The 23,266-nt window shown below is 42.3% G+C and overlaps 1 protein-coding gene across 8 annotated transcripts in view; it reads left to right on the top strand.

Annotated features, from left to right (window-relative positions):
* The window catches only part of TMCC3 (transmembrane and coiled-coil domain family 3), a 306,045-nt gene that overhangs the window by 259,561 nt on the left and 23,218 nt on the right, over window positions 1–23,266 (top strand). Inside the window, exons 1-2 of one of the 8 annotated variants that reach the window (XM_015152453.3) lie at window positions 291–440; window positions 2,982–3,081. The exons of 5 other annotated variants lie outside the window; for them this stretch is intronic. The gene's annotated coding sequence lies outside the window, so the exon portion shown is untranslated. Of the gene's footprint in view, window positions 1–290; window positions 441–2,981; window positions 3,082–20,861; window positions 22,036–23,266 lie in introns of those variants that run through there. 2 more of the 8 variants (XM_015152452.3, XM_077954774.1) reach the window with 2 other exon arrangements.

The following is a 23,266-nucleotide window of genomic DNA, read 5'->3' as shown; positions in this document are numbered from 1 at the left end:
CCTAACAAGGTTTGTTGAGCCGAGCCCTTTTCCTTATTGGTAAAGAGAGAGTACCAGACCGAGTATCTGTCCTCTTGCAGTCCCAGAGTCGGGGTGATTGATAGCAGGCGCCCTTCTAGTCGACCTCCCTGCAAAGATACAGAATGTGGATCTCTTCTGCTGGCAGCACAAAGAGCCCATTTGTACAGCAGAGTGTTGAATACGGTGCATTATTACTGACGTTTGTACTGGGTCCAGTGCAGGGTGTGGAGTTTCTCTGAGACAAACACAGGAATACCCCGAGATAATGTGAGCAGTATCTCCAAAGTCCAGGCTGAGTCATATGGTAGGTGCTGTTTGGAATATCTAGCCTGCCTGCCTTGCAGATTCAGATGCCTCGGGCAGGAGGGTGAACTGGCTGCCGATCCTGCTGTGCTCCTGGGTTTGCTGTGTGGCCCTTGGTAAGTCTCTTCACGGCTCTTGCGTTTCAGCCAGAGTGTGTAAACATGTACTGTGGAGCTTTGTGGTCTTTAATATCCTGGGAGATGCCGGAAAGAAATACAATTCGTCTTTGTGCTCTTAATAGTTGTCTTTGTGCTGGCCCAAATCCCTCTAATTTCTCAGTGGGTTTCTAGGCATTTAAACTGCCTAAACGCCTAATGAACCACCAGTCTCCTTAATGTTATGTCCTTTTAAAAATGTCAGTCCAGTGTGAGTGATTTAACAGATGGACAAATATCTGGGTTGGATTGTGCCGGCTACTGGCTGGAGAAGAGCCAGGTCTCCTCCCACCTCCCTGGGAGTTCGAAAGTAACCCCGGGTCTAACCAGACTCTGAGTTGGAATCTAACTTCGTACTTTAACATCTGGTCTTTCGACAAGTGGGCATCTTTGAGTTGTCCTGCCTTTGCCTGGAAACTTGAAACTCTGTAAAACTGACTGTGTAACGCTGCCCAGCCCACCTTGGGGAAGAAGGGTGTGGTGACTGCCTCCAGCTGTGGGAGAGGAAGCAGCTGTGGGGGAAATGGAGAATGCGTCTGAACTGGGGCTCCTTGGACCATGCTTGGACACCCCATAGTGTGGGGTTTATTCCATGTAGGGTGGTGAAGGCTCAGGTTCATATGATCTCTGCCCTGGGGCAGCCTTTGATCTCATAGGAAATCTGTATTCACTTGTGGCTCTTTGTCATAGAAGACTTATGTATATTGACACAAAATGCAATCTTTCTTTCCTTCCCTCAACATTAAAATATTTGCACACATATATTAATTCAGGTGGTTTTTTCCTAATCCATTCTGTAGCAAATGTTTGCCCGTTGTTGATAGTGATCCCCAGTCTTCAGAAACCAAAACACCTGGGGGTCGGGGAGGAGGGAGAGTTGGAGAAGTTTGCTGCTTGTCATTTGATCATTTGGGTCTTGGAGGTTGCATTTCTGTTGTTTAAAATTAAAAAATTAGCTGGGAGTGGTGGCAGTGCCTGTAATCCCAGCTACTCAGAAGGCTGAGGTAGAATTGCTTGAACCCAGGAGGTGGAGGTTGCAGTGGGCTGAGATCGTGCCACTGCACTCCAGCCTGGGCGACAGAGTGAGACTCTGTCTCAAAAAAAAAAAAATTCTGTTGTTTAAAAAAAGAAAAAATTCAGAGGGGCTGGTTGTTCCTACAGCAAATCATCTGATAGCCTTGTAACACTGTGAGTGCAACCGTTTACAGAGCTTGATGCACACAGTTTCCATTGGAATAAAAGGGAAAAGGGCTCCCCAAACTGCAAGAGCACTGCTTGTAAAACAGTCAGAGCTGCTTTCTGTGCCAGGCTGTTCAAAAAGATGTGGGAACAGGGCTTGTCTTGGTTGACAGGCCATTCTGGAGAAAGCCTGACAATGCTGGCAGCCCCTCTGCTCTCCTTCCCACCTGTTCCTTTCTTGTCAGTTTATGGAGAGTAGGTTGTTTTTGCTTCGAGGGGGATTACCTGTGGCCTGGGGGACATTAAAGGGCTTTCTCCTGACTACATGCTTCACATTCCTGTGTGTAACCAGTGAAGATAATGATCCAAGAAGATCATTGCATTGGTGACCTGAGGGTCTTTGAGACCAGGTCACAATTTAAGTAGGGTCACAAATTTAGATTTTTTGTTGTTGTTGTTTTGTTTTTGTTTTTTTTAATGGAGTCTCGCTCTGTCGCCCAGGCTGGAGTGCAGTGGTTGGATCTCGGCTCACTGCAAGCTCCGCCTCCCGGGTTCACGCCATTCTCCTGCCTCAGCCTCCCGAGTAGCTGGGACCACAGGCACCCGCCACCACGCCCAGCTCGTTTTTTGTATTTTCAGTAGAGACGGGGTTTCACCGTGTTAGCCAGGAGGGTCTCGATCTCCTGACCTCGTGATCCACCCACCTCAGCCTCCCAAAGTGCTGGGATTACAGGCTTGAACCACTGCTCCCGGCCTCAAATTTAGATTTTAACATTATTACCCAAAGAGTTAAGTATAGAGCCAGAGACAAAGCAATAGGATTGAAAGAAGTCATTCATTCTACAGCTTAAGCAAACACACACACACACACACACACATTTTGTTTATTTTACTGTGTAATTTACTCCATAGTTTTTTTTTTTTTTGGGGGGGGGTTTTTTTGTTTTGAGACGGAGTCTCACTCTGTCACCCAGGCTGGAGTGCAGTGGTGCGATCCCGGCTCACTGCAAGCTCCGCCTCCTGGGTTCACGCCATTCTCCTGCCTCAGCCTCCTGAGTAGCTGGGATCACAGGCGCCTGCCACCACGCCTGGCTAATTTTTTTTGTATTTCTAGTAGAGATGGGGTTTCACCATGTTAGCCAGGAGGGTCTCGATCTCCTGACCTCATGATCTGCCCATCTCAGGCTCCCAAAGTGCTGGGATTGCAGGTATGAGCCATCATGCCTGGCCTACTCCATAGTTTTTATTTTAAAATGTTTGTAAACTAATATTGCACAAAGAAGATATTCCATTAAGGAATAATAACATGAAACACCCCTGTAGTTATACCCAGGGTAAGGAGATGAACTTGACCTTGTGACCTTCCCTGATTGAGCATCCCTACATCGCAAGCCTTTCCCACCCCCAAGAGGTCATCGCAGCGGTAAGGTTTAACTGTTCTCAAGATTTTTCTCTTTTTACCACGTGTGTGTTCATACCTAAACAAGAGCTTGCCTGCATTTGACCTTTATAAAGTAGAATTCATAAAGTATGTGTTCTTTGACTTGCTTCTTTTAAGATGTAATCATTTTATTCTTTTTGAGACGGTGCCTTGCTCTGTCACCCAGGCTGGAGTGCAGTGGCACGATCTTGGCTCACTGCAGCCTTGACCTCCCAGGCTCATCCTCTTGCCTCAGCCTTCCAAATAGCTGAAACTACAAGTGTGTGTGCCACCATGCCTGGCTAATTTTTTATTTTTTGGTAAAGACAGCATTTTGCCATGTTGCCCATGTTGATCTTGAACTCTGGGCTCATATGATCCACCAGCTGGGATTATGGGTGGGAGCCATTGTGCCTGGCCCATTTTAATTCTTGTAGCTCTGGTTTATTCCATTACACTGTACAAATAAACACAATGTGTGTGTGTATCCATTTTATCGTGTGTGTGTGTGTGTATGTATATCTCCATTTTATTGCCCATAGGCTTTGGATTATTTGTGTGTTGTCTTTTGTTATTGCTTTTATTGTTTTTCTTTTGCAAGTCATGCTGCTGTGTATATTTTCAATGTGCTCCTAACAGGGGCACTTGATCCTCTAACCTACAAATGGAATTTCTGGGTCTCTAGGGGATGTGTGTGCTCAAATGCCAAACAGTTTTTAAGAATCAGTTAAATTCAAACACTGCAAGTATACCTTGCAGTCTGCTTTTAGCATTGCTTCATTTTAAAATGAATCCTAGAACCACTGAAAAAATTTTAAAAGTGAAAGTAATTCTATCCTGCTTTGTCTTATGAGAAACTGACTTTAACCTTAAGGAGATAACATTATTCCTTTTTTGTAGTTGTTGCTGTAGAAACGATTTTTGAAGGACAAAACCAAACTTTAAAACTTGAGGCTGGTCGTGGTCACTCATGCCTATAATACCAGCACTTTGGGAGGCCAAGGCAGGTGGATCACAAGGTCGAGAGATCGAGACCATCCTGGCCAACATGGTGACACCTCATCTCTACTAAAAACACAAAAAATTAGCCAGGCGTAGTGGCAGGCACCTGCAGTCCCAGCTACTTGGGAGGCTGAGGCAGGAGAATCAGTTGGACCCGGGAGGCGGAGTTTGCAGTGAGCTGAGATTGTACCACTGCACTCCAGCCTGGCAACAGAGTGAGACTCCGTCTCAAAAAAAAAAAAAAAAAAATTGAGAACCATTTGGGTGCGCTGGCTCTTGCTTGTAATCCCAGCTTTGGGAGGCCAAGACAGGTGGATTGCTTGAAACCCAGGAGTTCAAGACCAGCCTGGTCAACATGGCGAAACCTTGTCTCTCTAAAAAAAAAAAAAAACAAAAATTAGCCGAACGTGATGGTGTGCACCTGTAGTGCCAGCTGCTCGGGAGGCTGAAGTAGGTGGATCAATGGAGCCCAGGGGGTCAAGGCTGCAGTGAGCTGTGATTCCACCACTGCACTCCAGTCTGGATGACAGAGCAAGACACTGTCTCAAAAAACAAACAAAAACACCAAACCTGAGAATCACAGGTGAAACAGTCTAGCCTCAGGAATCACATGAACTGTATGTAAACAGTCTCTAGATGAACTCTGTGACCCTTCAGTTGCCACAAATGGATATATAGTTGGCCCTCCACATCCATGGATTTCACATTCATGGATTCAACCAACCAGGGGTCAAAAATATTTAGGAAGAAAAATTGCATTGGTACTGAACACGTAGAGTGTTTTTTCTTGTCATTATTCCCTAAACAATATAGTATAACTATTTACATAGCATTTACATTGTATTAGGTATTATAAGTAATCTAGAGATGATTTAAAGTATACAGGAGGATATATGTAGATTATATGCAAATACTACACCGTTTTATATCAGGAACTTGAGCACTAACAGATTTTGGTATTTGCAGGAGGTCCTAGAACCAATCCCCCATGGATTCCAAGGGACAACTGTGTATATACGCCTATCATACACTGCCATAGTCTGCTCGTATGAGTATTCTCAGTGAAGAGTCTTTATGGGAAACATCATTGTCCATGAAATACAGATTCAAATCTGTGAGCCTTGGGCAACCCAGTTCTCAATAGAAATATTTCAGTGGCATTGGTCCCTTAAAAAGACATATTTTATGCAGTTATATAAGAAAGATGTAACATTAGTCTACAATATTGTAATGAGATTTTCACTTGAAAACTATGACTTGGCGATTCCAGCTTAGTCCCATAAAATTTGTTTTAGAACTGCCTTTTAAGCCATGGTTTCATTTCCTTGGGAAATGGGATTTAAAATTTCTCTTTTCAGTAAGGAGTTACTTTTCTGAAAGTAATTGCATAAACAAAATTCAGTTAGGGTGAGTCACAAAAATGCTTACTATCCTATAGATAATTTACTTGCTACCGTTAGTAAAATCGTAGGTCCCTGGAGGAGACAAGGAAGCATCTTAAGTGTGCTAATGAAATTTTGCAGGTATTTCCATATTAGTCTCACTTTGAGATACAGGCACTGGGGACTTTTTAAAAAATATATGAAAATAAGGTGAATTATTCTCTCAAAAAGAGAATATAAAAGGTATCTGTGTCCCCAGATTCCCAGTCCTATTCCCGAGAGGTAACTACCATCCACAGTTCTTAAGACAGCTTCTAGAAATGTTCATACACATAGAGTATACAATTGTACACGTCTATCATAAATCCCTCCACCTCTCATTTAAATAAGCACAGATGAGCGTGCACAGTAGGCATAGCCCTGCGTCTTGCTTTTCTCTCTTAACAGTTTAGATTGAATAGCTTCCCTTGGTAGCCCATTCAGATCCATTTCCATTTTAGTGGCTGCATCATTTTCCATTGTAATAGAATTTTAAAAAGTGGTTCCCTATTGACGGGTATCTATGCTGTTTGCAGAATTGGCAGCAGATGGGGTGGTTGGTGGTGGTGGTGGTAGTGGTAGGGGTGGCAGACTATCATTTTTTTAGAAGCAGCATAGAAGAATCAGAGAAGGAGGCAGCAGACTTGTAAATATTTTCATCTCCATTTCTGTTCTTTAAATCTCTTGAAAAAAAAATTTTTTTTGCCTGCCTTAAGGTGTTTTCAGAACTGTATGGAAGCCCAAAAAGGCTAGATGTGTTTTTCTTGCTAGCCCTTCTTTCCTTGTGGTGATCATGATGGTGAAGGAGATTATGATGTGTAACCAAAACACTGGGGAAGAGGAATGTATTTACATTTGGTGGCTAAAGAAGGTTCCGATTCTCTTCTCTGCTACCTCCAGTGCAAATACACTCTATGGTAAGAGGATTATTTGTTTTTAACCTGATTAGCAAGCCTTTCTAATAATAATCTGTTTAGACAGGGGAGTTTTCCTTATACAGAGTGTCTTGCTGCATAATATCCGTTCGAGGTGGTGTTTGCAAACCCTATGGAGTGCCTTTCCAAATACCCCTTTCCTTCCCTTTCTCCCTGGCTGGCAGAACCTGTTCCTGGAGTGGAGGCTGAAAATGTTATCTGCTGCCTCCCCAGCCTCCCTTGCAACTAGGGCATGGACATGGGACTCAGCCCTGGTCAAAGGGACCCCGGGGGAAATCTACTGAGGAGCTTCTGGAAAATGTTTTCCTTCCTAATAAAATATGAAAGAAGATAAGGATCCTCGTCTATAGCCGGAAACTGTCTACATGTCTACAAGAGAACTACAGTAGCTCTCTTGCCTCCATGTGAGGAGAAGCAGTGGCCTGAGGATAGTGTGAAAAAATGGAGAGAGATTGGGTCTTTGATATCTTTAAGCCGTTTAATTAGCCCTGCCCTCTGTTCTTACTTTAGGAGACCATAGATGTGCCCTTATTATTGAAACTGATTTTATTCAGTTACTGAAGTTATCTTACCTGTTATGTAATTTTACCCATAGGAAATAATATGAAAGTAGCAAAATGACTCAGTTAAGATAGTTGAGTGCCTGCTGTGTTCGAGAGACTATTAATATGAGGCTCTGGGGCTGCAAAAAAATCAAGTTTTTAAGAATATGAGGTCAGAGCAGCAGGAGTCCTAAGTAACCACTGATAACTGGATTTGGGGTGGTCAGAAGTGACTGTGTGGGAGAGGTGAAATTGAGCAGACTCTGAAGGAACCCCTAGGTTTTGGTAAATAGGAAGCTGGGGATGAGGATGCCTGGGGCTTTAGAAAGAACACAGGCTGTTGAATCACACCTGGGTTCAAACCCTGGCTTGCTACTCCCTAGTTTGTGACCTTGTCAATTCCTTGATTTCTTTTTTCTTTTTCTTTTTTTAATTTTTGAGACAAGAGTCTCACGCTGTCACCCAGGCTGGAGTGCAGTGGTGTGATCATAGTTCACTGCAACCTCGAACTCCTGGGCTCAAGGGATCTTCCTGCCTCAACCTCCTGTGTAGCTGAGACTACAGGTGCATGCCACCACACCCAGCGAATTTTTAAATTTTTTGTAGAGATTGGAGGGCATCAGGGGTGGTCTGGCTTAGTTGCCCAGGCTGGTCTCGATCTCCTGGGCTCAAGCCAGAGTGCTGGGATTACAGGTATAGGCCACAGTGCCCAGCCCAAATTCCTTGATATATTTGATACATTGAGCATAAATAACTAGCATAACTGAGGTGAGAACTAGAAATAAAATGTGTCAAACATCTGTCATGCTGATGTGCACGTAGAGGGACACAGTAGATGGTGGCGGTGGAAGGCATGGTAAAGCCTCATGCATGTGGCATTCCTGAATAAAGGGTGAAGTGACTCCTGAATAAAGGGTCAAATGACCTTGGCATGATTTGCTTGAGCTGGACAGAGTTCACCTGGATGGCCCGCTAAGAGGCTGAGAGTACAGGATCTGGACAGAGACAGGTTTGAGTCAAGATAATGAAGACTTTGACTTCCGGCTTCAGGAGTTTAAACCTCATCCTGTAGCCAGCCTATGGTGGTGACTACTGAGAGGATCAACCTGGAGAGAGAGGAGTTAGATTGTTGCATGGTCCAGGTGTGCAGTGTGACAGATCTATACCAGGCAGGTGTCAGGTGTTGGAAGGAGCAGAAGGGTCTGATATTAGAGTATGTGGGAGGCAAGGGAGAGGTGAGATTGAATGGTGAGTCCCAAAGACTGAATAGCTGTCAGTTATGGAGTGTGAAATTCAGAACAGATGTATAAGACTTTCAGATCATCATATCCTAGGTGGGAACAAGAACAGTTGGAAAGATTTATTGACATTTTTGATGAAAGATGCTATATAAGTGGAAAATAATGATGTTACCCAAATCTGTTTGTCTTTTAATTATTGTCTAATTATGCTTGTCACTTTACCTCTGTTTGTATATAAAGTTTGATTCCTTTGAAAGATGTGTCCCTTAATAAAATGAACATACCCTTGCCTCCGATTAGATATTATTGAACCCTTTGAGTCAATCCTGTAATATGAAGTATATATTCACTGATTGTTCACTACATGTTTATCCAGGAGGAAAAGCAATCAAGCAAAGTGTTTCTCTGACACAGAGATTGTGGTACTTACAGATATATTTACAATGGCCTTATTAATAAAACATCAGTCATAACATTGAAAGCAATGAATGATATCAGAGTCATTAAAGTATAGAAATCAAATAAATTTTAGTTCATCAAGTTCAGGGTGATATCCTGAGCTGAATGAGAGACTTCATAATGTTCTCAGTTCATGAATTGTAAACAGATGGTCCCCTAACATTTCAAAATGCTAATTAAGGTAGGTGGACTGAGTCAGATTAATCAAGTGTACCACATTGTAAATACTGTTATGTAGTTAGCAATCCTTGGCATCTTATTAAGTTCACCTTCTTTCAGGCTGGGCACAGTGGCTCATGCCTGTAATCCCAGCACTTTGGGAGGCCGAGGTGGGCAGATCACTTGAAGTCAGTAGTTCAAGACCAATCTGGCCAACATGGTGAAACCCTGTCTGTTGCGGGAAGTCAGGGACCCCAAATGGAGGGACTGGCTGGAACTGTGGCAGAAGAACATAAATTGTGAAGATTTCATGGACATTTATCAGTTCCCAAAATTAATACTTTTATAATTTCTTAGCCTGTCTTTACTGCAATCTCTGAACATAAATTGTGATGATTTCATGGACATTTATCACTTCTCTAATAATGCTCTTGTAATTTCTTATGCCTGTCTTTAATCTCTTAATCCCGTTATCTTCATAAGCTGAGAATGTATGTCACCTCAGGACCACTATTGTACAAATAGATTGTAAAACATGTGTTTGAACAATGTGAAATCAGTGCACCTTGAAAAAGAACAAAATAACAGCGATTTTCAGGGAACAAGGGAAGATAAACATAAGGTCTGACTGCCTGCAGGGTCGGGCAGAATAGAGCCATATTTTTCTTCTTGTACAGAGCCTATAAACAGACGTGCAAGTAAGAGGATATTGCTGAATTCTTTTCTGAGCAAGGAATACCCTGGGGAAGGAATGCATTCCTGGAGGGAGGTCTATAAATGGCCGTCCCGGGAATGTCTGTCTTATGCAGTTGAGATAAGGACTGAAATACACCCTGGTCTGCAGTACCCTCAGGCTTACTAGGATTGGGAAATTCCAGCCTGGTATATTTTGGTCAGACCAGTTCTCTGCTCTCAAACTCTGTTTCCTGTTAAGATGTTTATCAAGACAATACGTTCACAGCGGGACATAGACCCTCCTCAGTAATTCTAATTTTGCCTTTGCCTTGTGATCTTTATTGCCCTTTGAAGCATGTGATCTTTGTGACCTACTCCCTGTTCATACACACCCTCCCCTTTTAAAATCCCTAATAAAAACCTGCTGGTTTTGCAGCTCAGGGTCACCACGGTCCTACCAATATGTGATGTCACTCCCGGAGGCCCAGCTGTAAAATATCTCTTTTTGTACTTTTTATTTCTCAGACCGGCCGATACTTAGGGAAAACAGAAAGAATCTATGTTGAAATATTGGGGGCTGGTTCCCCCAATACCCATCTCTACTAAAAATTCAAAAATTAGCCAGGTGTGGTGGTGTGTACCTATAGTCCCACATACTCAGGAGACTGAGACAGGAGAATCACTTGAACCTGGGAGGCAGAGGTTGCAGTGAGCTGAGATTGCCCCACTGCACTCCAGCCTGGGTGACAGAGCAAGATTGTCTTAAAAAAAAAAAAATAAGAAAAAAGTTCACCTCCTTCCCCAAGGCAAAAGGAAGCCCCATGATTCTTAGGAAACTTGGCATGAGTAAAGCTTCTTGGGCATTTTACCCTTTGGGCATAAAATTCATGTTTCCAAATGATACTTCTGCACACCGGCAGTAGTTCCGTAATAGGCTAAGAGCAGGTGTCCCTGAGTGAGAGTTCTCACAGTCTTGTTGCATTGTTAAGGCTCTAGGTCAGGTACAGACCCATGGTTTGGTTGATTGCAATTCCTAGTAAAGAGAAAAAGAGCATCTAGCTTTGATGCTTTCGAGACTGCCTTCTATCCACCCCCTGCACACACACTTGTTTGTTTGTTTGTTATTTCTGTTACTAAACTCATTTGGATTTTTTTTTCCACATATAATTGTAGTCATAGTTAGTACCTGGTTCAATGGAGTAGATAAGTGTAACCGTGGTACTTTCCTGCATTCAGGAGAATCTGGGATATCTTCATAAGTATGGCTTAGAGTGAGGGGAATGTGATTTGCTGTGTACATTGAGGGATTTCTCTTTTCAGTCCATAACAGACAGAAGGCATTGCACTCTTCAGGAAATCATCTTTAAGTCCTGCCATTTTGTTCATCATAGGTGAAAACTTTGCTCTTCTTTAGCCCCCTGATGGAAAGTACCAAGGCTGTGATAATAATTGGAGTTCAATTAGTATTGAGCCTGTAGAGGAGAGATGAGTGGAGATGGAATAAATTATGAATCATGTATTTATGAGGCAAAGTGCCTGATTTTCCATATGTAATGAACAGTGTTCTTTTAGGTAAGAACTCAGCTATCCTTGGCTTCAAATGATGCTTAAAAAAAAAAAAAAGTCCAAATTACATGAACCCAGCAACCCAGACAGAGGCTCACTTAATGTTGGTATGCAACAAGTGTATATGCATGTCATGACCAATTACACAGATTCATGAATGAACCATTCTTATGTGACATGAACTAAATCCAAAATCTCTCTATACAGTATCGTCACAGTGCTATATTTTTAAAAATTAATAAGAACCTAAACAGTATCTGTATTTAAGATAAAGCTCCTTTTCTTTTTTGATATTCCAAAGTCTCTGTTTCTCAGTATTTTATTTTCATGATTATAAAAACGCCACCTGCTTTAAAATCCCTGGCTTCCCCTTGTCTGCCTGGTCAGGTGTCGAGCCTCGCGTGGCTTGCAGAGCCTGTTGCAGGTTGTCTGTGTTCTTCTGAGCCTTGTGCCTCCTCCCTTTAGGAATGTTTGCCATGCACCTCTTTTTTGCCCCAGTCCTCAATCATGCCTTGACTTAGAATGACCCATTTAGCCATTCTCAATTTTAGATACTCCAACTTTTAGTTTCCTAAGTACATATTCTAGTTTTTCCTTCTGCAGATACAGTGTGCTCCTTGCTAGGCGCTCAGCAGATTTTTGAGCCACCTCTAAGCCAATTATCACCTTCTCAGAAGCTTCTCAATGAAGCCCCCTGCTTACTTATTTCCTCCCCTTGGTTCCTATAGTACTCGTTACTTTTTTTTTTTTAAATGAAGTCTCACTCTGTCACCTAGGCTGAAGTGCAGTGGCACAATCATGGCCCTGCAGCCTCAACCTCTTAGGTTCAAGAAATCCTCCCACCTCAGCCTCTCAAGTAGCTAGGACCACAGACACTACCACACGCAGCCTTTTTTTTTTTTTTTTTTTTTTGTAGAGATGGGGTCTCACTATTTTGCCCTAGCTGGTCTCAAACTGCTGGACTCAAGCAGTCCTCCTGCCTCAGCCTCCCAGAGTGCTGGGATTACAGGTGTAAGCCACTGTGCCTGGCCTTGTTACATTTTTTAATTCTGTATGCCTCCCTGCCCCAACAGTGACCTCTTAGGGCAGAGCTTATCATATTTCTCTGACTCCAGTTCTTTCAACACCCTACTTAGTTCACAAAAGATGCCCAGAAAAACATTTTCAAGTAGCAATTCTGTGTTTTAGGGGGCTTGGTTTGCAACCTCAGTTAATCAGTTCCATTAGCTATCATAAAGACAATTTGGTCTAAGTAAGTAAGCCTTAATTGTACTTTGTGTGCTTTTAGTTAAATTCAGCCTCATTGAGAAACATTGGCTTTCTAAATGACTATTATGTAATAAAACGAGGCATTAGCAATCTGGATCAACATGGTATTAGGATTTTGCTGCATTTTGCAGAATTCTAAATTGCATATTTTTGTATCTAAATCTTATGTATTCAGTTAAACAACAGATATTAATGCCTTGCTAGTACACCATGTGGATTTATGCTCTTTTTCAATGGCTCTTTTATATTCTAAAAACAAATATTTATGAGACAGTGTCATGAAAGTTTGGGAAACTTTAAAAATGTTAAAGAGCTGACAAAATGCATTACAGGTTGACATGCTAATGAAATTTAAGGGTTATTTTTCCTGCTAGAATTGAGCAATACTGTATATTAACATTTATCCATTGTGTATTTATAATGTTGTAGGTGCTGTAAGGATAGTTTTGACAGCTCCTGCGTTTTTGTTAAGTTTTTTTGCATCCTATATTTTACTTTTTTGAAGTTTCACTTATAGTAAAGTATATACATCTTAAATGTACAGTTGGATAATTGTTAACTGTGTATATGCCCCGAGTAACTGCCACCTGGATCAATGTTATCGGCGCCCCACTGCTCCCTGGTGCCACCTCCTGGTAAATCATTCTCCCTACCCCTACTTCCCCGCAAAGGGTAACCGCTCTTCTCACCTCTGTCGCACGCTGATCATACAGCATCACATTTTTGTGTGTGGCTTCTTTCATTAAGTGTTACACACATGAGATTTGTCTGGGTTGTTTGTTAAACAGTTGTTCATTCCTTTTGTTGCATATAGTTTTTAACGACTTGTTGCTTAAATTTTATTTTGGTAAATAAGATTCATTATAAAGGGCCAGGCAGGATGGCTCATGCCTATAATTCCAGCATTTTGGGAGACCAAGATGGGCAGATCACATGAGGCCAGGAGTTCAAGACTACCCTGGCCAAGATGGCAAAACCTTATCTCTACTAAAAACACAAAAATTAGCCAGTCTTGGTGTTGCACGTCTGTAATCCCAGCTACTCGGGAAGCTGAAGCATGAGAATCACTTGAGCCTTGGAGGCGGAAGTTGCGGTGAACTGAGATCGCACCACTGCACTCTAGCCTGGGTGACACAGCAAGACTCTGTCTCAAAAAAATAAAAAATAAGATTCATTATAAAGAATAATATTCAGTTTGTGTTAGTTGGTCTGTGCTAATAATTTTATTAAGAAGACTATTGGCATTTTGCGTGTGGTTTGCCAGCCTTACAGACCTAGTAGTAACAGAACTGCTGCATATAAGAGCTGCAAGGCCCTTAGAGTTTGCAGAGTTCAGCCACTTTGCTTCTTCACGAGGACCTAAGGTTAATTTGATCCCAGGTGCCCCGAGTGATCGAGTTCAGTTGTATTCTTGAGGTCGCTGTTGCTGTGTCACAATTCAAACTTGATTAGGTGGATGTCCGTAGTTAACAGGAAAGCAATCTTGGAAATTTAGAAATCCACCTGGGCATGGTGGTGCCTGCCTGTAGCCTCAGTTACCTGGGATGCAGAGGAAGGAAGATCACTTGAGTCCAGGAGTTGGAAGCCAGCCTGGGCAACAGAGCAAGACCTTGTCTCTAAAAGAAATTAAAAGAAAGAAGAAAATGTAGAAATCTCTAATTAGCAAGACTTGGAGTTTCAGTTATCTACAAATTTCATTCACTCATCTAGAATACTTCCCTTAGTGTCAATTAAATGAGGTGTTACTGACTGTTCATGGAACTTCATCTTTTATTAAAACCTATTCTTAAAAGGAAGGGGGAAATGTAACCAGTGCACATGTTTGCTATGGCACTTTCAGTTTTAGCGCACTGTCTTGAACTTTTGATGTTCCTAGATTTAGTTCTTTTAAAGCCCTGTGAAAACCACAAGGATTGTTCTCAGTATAGGAGGTCTTAGGGTAAGTTCTGAATCTGTGATCTCTGCAAGTGAAAGACCAATCCCTAATCTTATACCTTTCTGCTAAGGTCGTAATGATTCACAGGAAGTTTCATAGAAAGGATTTTGAAGGAGAGATTAGTAGACTCAGCAATGGAACATTAAATCCTTTATTGGCCAGGAAGTAACCACAGAACATTCTTCAGAATGTTAGAGACTTCCTTAAGTATGATTAACAAACATAGGGACAAGTGGCTTGTCTTTTTTCTAATTATAAAGCACTGTTTTTCAAACAGGATTATGGTCATGAAATAAATTTGATGAGTACCAACTATCACTTTATATACTTATATGGAAAAGCAGAAGGAACATCACAGCAAATAGTCATCTACCTTACCCAGATTCAACAATTTAAAATGTTATTTTCTTTGTGTGTGTTTGTAACCTGTTAAAAGTAAGTGATATGCAGACATCAGGGTACTTTGTTTCTTTTTTCTTTTCTTTATTTTATTTTTTATTTTTTGAGATCGGGTCTCATTCCATCACCCAGGATGGAGTGCAGAGGCATAATCTTGGTTCACTGCAACCTCTGCCTCCCAGGTTCAAGTGATTCTCCTGCCTCAGCCTCCCCAATTAGCTGGGATTACAGGCACGCACCACCATGCTCAGCCAATTTTTTAGGAGAGGTGGGGTTAGCCAGGCTGGTCTCGAACTTCTGACCTCATGTGATCCACCCACCTTGGCCCCCCACAGTGTTGGGATTACAGCATGAGCTACTGCACCCAGCCTTCTTTTTTGTTTTTTGAGACAGAGCCTCGCTCTGTTGCCCAGGCTGGAGTGTAGTGAGTATAGTGGCGCGATCTTGGCTCACTGCAGTCTCCGCCTCCCAGGTTCAAGTGATTCTCATGCCTCAGCACCCCCCTGAGTAACTGAGATTATAGGCATCTACCATCAAGCCCAGCTAATTTTTGTATTTTTAGTAGAGATGGGCTATCACCATGTTGGCCAGGCTGGTCTCGAACGCCTGGCCTCAAGTGATCTGCCCACCTCAGCCTCCCAAAGTGCTGGCATTACAGGCATGAGCCACCAAGTCTAGCCAGGGCACTTTGTTTCTAACATGTATCTGCAAACAAGGACTATTTCTACATAACAAAATTAACAAAAGTAATTATAATTTCTAATATCCAGTTGTCCAGAAAATTAGGTAACTGTAAATACAGTTACATTGTGTGTAGTAAAGATAAGTAATATTTTACGAAACTTGTGTTTTAATTAGGTGTGTGCATGTATACATGCACATACATGTGTATGTATATATTGGTAAACATGTATTTCTTTCTTGGACATCTCATTCAGAATTTGTTACGGCATAGAGAAATTGGTTTCGTATATAGGTATTTGCTGCTCAGTGATACTGTGCATTCTGTGCTGAGTGTCGTATGGCACCGAAGAAAGTGAATGCTTTCAGTAACTAGTAAAAAACCCAGCAAAGATGATAAAACAAGGAGGGACCCACCTAACAGTATACATAAGAGCCAGAATGGATCAGGAAGGAGAAGAAGTCCTTTGGAAGGGCCTCATGGAAGAGATCTTGAAGGAATGGTAGGATTTGGATATGACAGAGGCCTTGAGATGCTGTGTCCAGAAGGGAATGGTGTAAGTATTGAGGTGAAACAAAGTCCAGAAATGTGTTCATGTACCATAGTGCTGAGATCTGTTTGGTGGATGGTGACGGAAGGAGGAAGACATTGGAAGTTGAATAGGAAAAATTTACTCAGGGCTTAAGTACCAGCAAGGGGAGGAATCCAATCTCCTTGTTGAAGGAAGAATCATTGAACATCTTAAGCAGTGTTTTAATGTGATGGAAGTGGGAGTTTAGAAGATCAGTGTAATGACTTCCTATAGACTAGATGGAAGGAATAGAACACTGAAAACAAGGAAACTCAGTTAAACTGTTGCCCTTGCTATAGGTGAGATAGGAAATGAGTATATGGATTAAGATAGATGGCCCTGCTGGGCGCGGTGGCTCACGCCTGTAATCCCAGCACTTTGGGAGGCTGAGGCGGGCGGATCACGAGGTCAGGAGATCGAGACCATCTTGGCTAACACGGTGAAACCCCGTCTCTACTAAAAAATACAAAAAACTAGCCGGGCGAGGTGGCGAGTGCCTGTAGTCCCAGCTACTCGGGAGGCTGAGGCAGGCGAATGGCGTGAACCCGGGAGGCGGAGCTTGCAGTGAGCTGAGATCCGGCCACTGCACTCCAGCCTGGGCGACAGAGCGAGACTCCATCTCAAAAAAAAAAAAAAAAAAGGTAGATGGCCCTGAGGATAGCAAGGAAGGGTCAATCTAGAGAGAAACTACCACACCAAAAAACAAAACAAAACAAAACAAAAACAGGTAACAGTTATAAAGAAGAGATGAAGGAGAGAGAACATCAGTAAAATAATTATGCTGTTTATACCTAAGGTCATGGAATTAAGTATATAACCCAGTCCCCAAACCCCCCATATAATATCTGTAAAAACAAGCTTCCAAGCATAATTCATATTCATTCATTCATTCATTTTCTCTCTTTCCCCCCACTCCTCCTTTTTTTAGAGATGGGGTCTTGCTGTGTTACCCAGGCTGGCCTCCAACTCTTGGGCTCAAACGATCCTCCTGGCTCAGCTTCCTGCGTAGCTGGGGCCACAGGCACATGCCACTGTGCCTAGCCATGCCATAATACTCTCAAAAAGTAGGCTAAGGAGGCTTTTTAGAAGAAGTAGCAATTTATAATCATTAGATATGCCTTTCTAATACGATTTTCTCTTGTTTTGCTTAAAGACTTGGAGGTGGAAAATGTTAGACGTCTGTCTTGAGGGTCTTACTTCGGAGTCCTAGTTTTACTGAAAATAGCAACATAGAAGACACTTGACAATTATAAAAGCATTAAGAGCTGGCTGTTGAGAATGTAAAGTTTAGTGATTTTACGTAAGGTACCTTTATACAAGTCAAATTAAATACTAGGTAAGACTGTAAAGCAGTATCTTAGGCTTTTGTATGGGGAGGGGGGCGGTATCTTTTAAAAATTGTCTTTCCTGTTCAGGTTCATTGAAACTTGATTCTTACGGGACCTCCTGGTGTGAATTTGAGATCCTGTTCTCCACTCTCCACCCTCCTTTCTGCTGCAAGATACATAGACAAGCAGCAGTTTGTGTGCACACAAACACTCCATGCATGTGAGAGCAATGGGGACAATGATCGGCTTCTGTTGAAAGAGCTTAATGATGGTGACAGCAGCATCACTGTTCTTGGCTCTGGAGTTTTCTGAAGAACCGGCCTATCTGGGGTATGTTAGGTTTCATAAACCATGGCCAACACTTAATAGCATTTACTCTGTACAAGACCCCATCATGAATTCCTGTAATCCTCACAGTCACACTGTGAACTAGTAGATACTGCTGTCCTCATTTTACAGATGAAAAAATTAAGGCATAGAGAAAGTAACTTGCCCAAGATGAGGTAATTCACATGGCAGTGCTGAACCTAGGCAGTCTGGCTCTGAAATCTGTGCCTTGAACCACTGGCTTATGCTACCACACTGGAAGCACACCTTTATTTAGGATACATGGCTGTGGAATCAGAGCTTTCCCATGAGGTCTGAGCTGCCTGGTTGCTGCGAGTGTTGTGGGTGGGTCCTGGAAGTCTGTTGTTTGTGTTTTGGAAATATAGCCAACCCAAATATAGACTTAGGTTCTAAGAAGGGTCATGGTACCGTGTTTATCTTTAAAATCACAGCCCACTATTCTTTTTTTTTTTTTTTTTTTTTTTTTTTTTGTCGTTTCTTTTATCCCAGATCACAAAACAGTATGATCTTAGAGGAGGACTGTTGTCTGCCTGAAACACGAATCTTTGGAGCCTTTAAACGTCTGTGGCTGTGGGAGAAGAAAGCCTCCTCTTATTGATAGCAGAGCATTTAATGACTGTAGAACCTGCCGGAGCTTTAGCCAAAGAGGGAGTTTATGTATAAGCCGGCCTTGAGGATCTTTGGTAGTGGGTAAAACAGAAGTAACCCACATTTTTTATTATGCAAGATATCTTGGGATTTAAGCTCGTTTCTTTCCTATTTATGAATGTCAAATTGAGAACATCTCCAGTAATTGCCTTGTGGCACCAAGGAGTCTAAAGGAGTCTGTATTTGCTCTTCTGGTTTCTCTATCATACATATTTTTCACATTTGCAGTGTTTAATGGTAACACAATGGTTTGAGTAAACTAAGTAGATTTGAGGGGTTTTAGGGGTTATAGGTAACAGGTATATGTATGATAAATGGTTTGGCATACACAGAGCTCAAGAAAAGGTAGGATATTCCTGGAGCCAGGTGCACCTGCGCTGGAATCACACCGCTCTGCCACTTACTAGCTTTGAATCACTTTTCTGAGAAGATGGGAGTTTTAATTCTAATATCAGATTCTTGAAAGGAAAAATAAAATAAGGTGCCAAAACCATTTAGAAAATTATTTGATGCTGATGAGTCCTCAGTAACTGGTGGCTTCTCTTTTCTGATAAACTTGAATGATCCTGGCAAGATTCTGTCCTCTCTTGAGCCATTCTTCTTGAGGCCTGCTTGTGTCCTTTAAACAAGTCGTTGCCTTCTTGGACTTTGGAGGGTGAAAGGACTCCTTCGTTTCTGTGTTCCTGTTCTATCAAATTGTGATTTCCTAAGGGACAAGAAACTACATTTCAGAACCTTGCTGCTGCATTAGAGAAATTATTTTATTTTCATTATTTATTTATTTACTTTTTGAGACAGAGTCTCGCTCTGTCGTCCAGGCTGGAGTGCAGTGGCACGATCTTGGCTCACTGCAACCTCCACCTTCCAGGTTCAAGTGATTCTCCTGCCTCAGCCCCACTGAGTAGCTGAGATTATAGGCTTACACCACCACATCTGGCTAGTTTTTGTATTTTTAGTAGAGACGGGGTTTTGCCATGTTGGACCAGGCTGGTCTCAAACTCCTGACCTCAGGTGATCCACCCGCGTCCTCCCAGAGTGCTGGGATTAAGGACGTGATCCACTGCACCAGGCCTGAAAAATTATTTAAGACTGCTTCCTTATGTCATCACAAATAGTGGATTGAGTCAGAACATATGGGTGTGTCCAAAGGAGGAGGCACCTGAGCTGTCTGCCACAGTTACAATGGTCCCCCCAGGGAAAAGGTCCCTTGGGGAGGAAAGGATCACACCTGCATATTCTGAACGTGGGAGATCTTAATTTTTTTTTTTCTTTTTCTTTTTCTTTCTTAGAGACAGAGTCTGGCTTTGTCATCCAGGCTGGAGTGCAAGGGAGCAATCATAGTTCACTGCAGCCTGAAACTCCTGGGCTCAGTCAGTCCTCCTATCTCAGCCTCCTGAGTAGCTGGGACTACAGGCATGCCACCATGCCTGGCTTATTTTTTTATTTTTTATTTTTTAATAGGGACAGGGACTTACTATGTTGCCCAGGCTGGTCTCAAACTCCTGGGCTCAAGTGATTCTCCTGCCTCTGCCTCCCAAAGTGCTGGGATTATAAGCATGACCCACCATACCCGGCAATATTTATCATTTGGTAATTGATCACCTATATTCTGCTTGGAGCAGTGAAGAGCCATGAAACACATCAGTTTCCTGTTTGACCTCTCACATGTGTCACAAGCCATGAACCATTCACAGTCCGGTCTGTTTTGAAAGCAACCCAACACAACCTCAGCTGCAGATTCTTCTTGATCTCATTGCAAACAGCTGAGCAAATGTAAACAACTAGGGCAGCCACTTGTCCCTAAACAACTGGCTGCCCTAGTTGGCTGCTAGTCAACAACTGATTCACTTAATAAGAACTAAGGTCCTATTGAGGAAAGAGTGTGGAGCAGACACAGGTGGCCTAGTAGATGATAGATGATCCTTCTCTCCAAGGAGGCATCCAAATGTTGGAGAAACAAATGTGTTATTCAAACACATGTCATACCTAGAAAAATAAGCACTGTATGAGGAATCAGTGCAAACGGGGGGAAGCACAAAGGAAGCAGTCAATACTAGCTGGGCGTGGGGGTGGGAGAACCTTTGTGAAAGAGACATTGTTTGACTTGGTCCTTGAAAAGTGAGTTGGGAAGGAGACCATGCTAGGGTGAGGAACAAACACAGAAATAGCAAAGTGCATGCAGTGTTCAGGTGTGACTGGCTCGTCACACACATGGAATAAGATGGAGGTTAAAAACTATACTTTAGTACAAATCCTGGGTCTGTGTCTTCTTAGCTGTCACCATAACTTTTTGATGCCTCCCACTTTCAAATCTGCAAGGCAGAGCTAATAACATGGAGATATGAGGATTAAAGGAGGGTGTATATAAAGGTCCAGCCTTACTCTAGGGGCTGTACATAGATGTGCTTAAAACATCATGATGGATGGATCTGCTGGAAAAGGACTAGGATAGGACCCTGATCAAGAGAGCCTTAAATTCTTTGTTAAGTATTTCACACTTCAGGGAACATTAAAGATCTTTGGGAAAGAACAGGGTATAATCTGACTTATCTTTTGAAAAGATGATTTTATTCAACTCAGGGAAATCAGAGTTTTTATGTTGATGGCCTCATTTGAAGGCCGAGCACAACTTCAAAGTAAGGCTGTTTTTCCATGCCAGAAATAAATGCTGTACCAAAATATTGATTGAATGTACTTTTCATGGACATTTTTTTTTTAATTTAAGTGGAATGCTATATTATTTTGATACAACTAAAGGCAGCTTTTTAGTTCTAATTGCCGTTTGGTGATAATACTGCTGGCTTATATTAGAAAAATAAAACTGTGCAAAATTAGCTTCAGCATTGCAAAGGGAAAGAAATGACTGTTGATCAGTTTTTCTTCTACTCTTGAAAAGCTACTTATTTCTAAGCCCTGTCTGATAGCTAGTAGTAGTCTGATCCATTTATAAGAAAATTCTATACTGCAAATCATCCAGTATATATGTTTTTCCCCCCAGTATTTGTTATACTACCAAAAATAAATGAAACTCTCACCCTCAGAGAATAATTTAATTATGAGGCTTGCATACGCTTTGGGAATGCACTTTGGGGCTCCAGTACCAAACACTTATTTCCTGGCTTAGTCTTACATAGCAGCTTGTCAAAGGACATGAGCCAATTTGTGACCATGATGTGGCTTTCTCTGGATGCCCTAGGAATGGGGATGGGGAAGCAGTGGTGCAGGTTCATGAGCTGGGTATGTTTGACCACATTCCCCCTATGAAACATAGGAGTGCTGGTGTAGTGTTCATCTCCGGGCAAGATGACATACCTAGCCTCTTAATAAGCAGGTTAAAGTATACCCACCTCTTTCCACTAAGATGATGATTATGATAAGACACATGGAAGATATAGTTAGAGTAATGCTAATATCCAAAAGTCAAAAAAGGAGGGGAAAACAAATAGGCCGATCACCAGATCTAACTGAGTGACTCTAAGTTTGATTCTGAATTTCCTAGCATCCAAGGCAAAAAGGGAAACAATTATTGTTATAGATAATACTGCACACCCTTGTTATATTCACTTATTTATCTAGGAAACTATACTTTAGGAGACAAATTACTTTCCCCGTTGTGCAGGGTGCCTATAGTGAACACAGCACGGTCTGAGAGAGCTCGTTCAGGCTGGAGATGCCAAAAGACTCTGCAAGACAGGCGCTGGATTTGTAACTCTTGTTTAGAAACTTACACTAAGTACAGGTCCCTTCCAAGAAGACCCACCGTGCGTGTTTTAGGGGTAAGTGAGGTGGTGAGTGAATGTGATGGGAAATGGAGAAGCTGGGCCGCTGGGGCACGGCAGTAGGCAGACCCTCTGCTCCCAGGCGTGGCCTCTTTTCTCTGCTCTCTAAGGGCCTCCGAGACTCGTTTTTCCTGGGGGCGGTTCTCCTGGAGTAAACATGGTATTCCCACATCCCTTTCCTTGCTGGCTTCCCCTCTTCCTGGGAAGGTTCTGCTGACAGACACTGCCAGAAACCTATGGGAATGAACAAGCATGGATGGGAAATTTTCCAGAACTGCCCCCAAAAGACCTTAAGTTTAGTGCCCAGCAGCTCTTGCTCATGCCTTTTCTCCTTCTCTTCTGAGTTAGGAACTAAAAGCTTCAGTGGACATTTGTTGTATGTTTAGTCCTAAAATTAGGCCTGGTTCTACCAGACACGGTGGCTCACGCCTGCAATCCCAACACTTTAGGAGGCTAAGGCGAGAGGATAGCTTGAGCCCAGGAGTTGAAGGTTGCAGTGAGCTAGTGATTGCATCATTGCACTCCAGCCTGGGTGACAGAGTGACAGACCTTCTCTCTCTCTCTCTCTCTGTATGTGTGTGTGTGTGTGTATTTAATTTAAAAGGCATGGTTCTTAGTTCCCAGGCCTGGAGAGGTAAGGGGCAGATATTAAATGCATACTTCCCTTTCCCAAACTTGCTCATTTTCAAGGTACACGGGGTCCCCAGAGACTCCCTGCTTCTCTTAGAAGTTGTCTTTTTTGGGTGTTGCCTCATATCCCTCCACAGTTTCCTCCCCAGGGATTGTGGCTGTCCTTGCCCTGCAATTGGTGCTCATGTAAGGTTGGTCTATTTTTATCACCATAGCTTTCCCTTCTACTTCTCAAAGGACATTCTTGCTGAATCTGGCCTTTCTCCCCCTTTAATTTAATTCTTACGTAGATTTAGTACGTAGAAATCTTTACCGGGTCAGACTAATTTTGTAAAGGGTTAGTTTGTATTTATTGGAAGTGTGATTTATAAACTATTTTGAAGAAAGATACATTTTTTAAGTGCATGTAACTCAAAGTAGATTACCACTGTTGCCTGGTAGAGGCTTAATGAGAAGATAATTATTTCTAATTACAGTATCAAGTGTTTGTGAGTGCTTGAGGATGCTTGAAGAATTTGTTTTTGAGAATCTTAAACACTGCCTAATCTCCTTTACACTCTTAATTTGCAGTGTCTGAAGAAAGGATTGGGTCATGAAA

The sequence above is a fragment of the Macaca mulatta genome, chromosome 11 (assembly GCF_049350105.2).
Source record: "Macaca mulatta isolate MMU2019108-1 chromosome 11, T2T-MMU8v2.0, whole genome shotgun sequence".
Lineage (NCBI taxonomy): Eukaryota > Metazoa > Chordata > Mammalia > Primates > Cercopithecidae > Macaca > Macaca mulatta.
The sequence above is the reverse complement of the archived record's forward strand: the minus strand, read 5'-3'. Positions and strand labels throughout refer to the sequence as shown.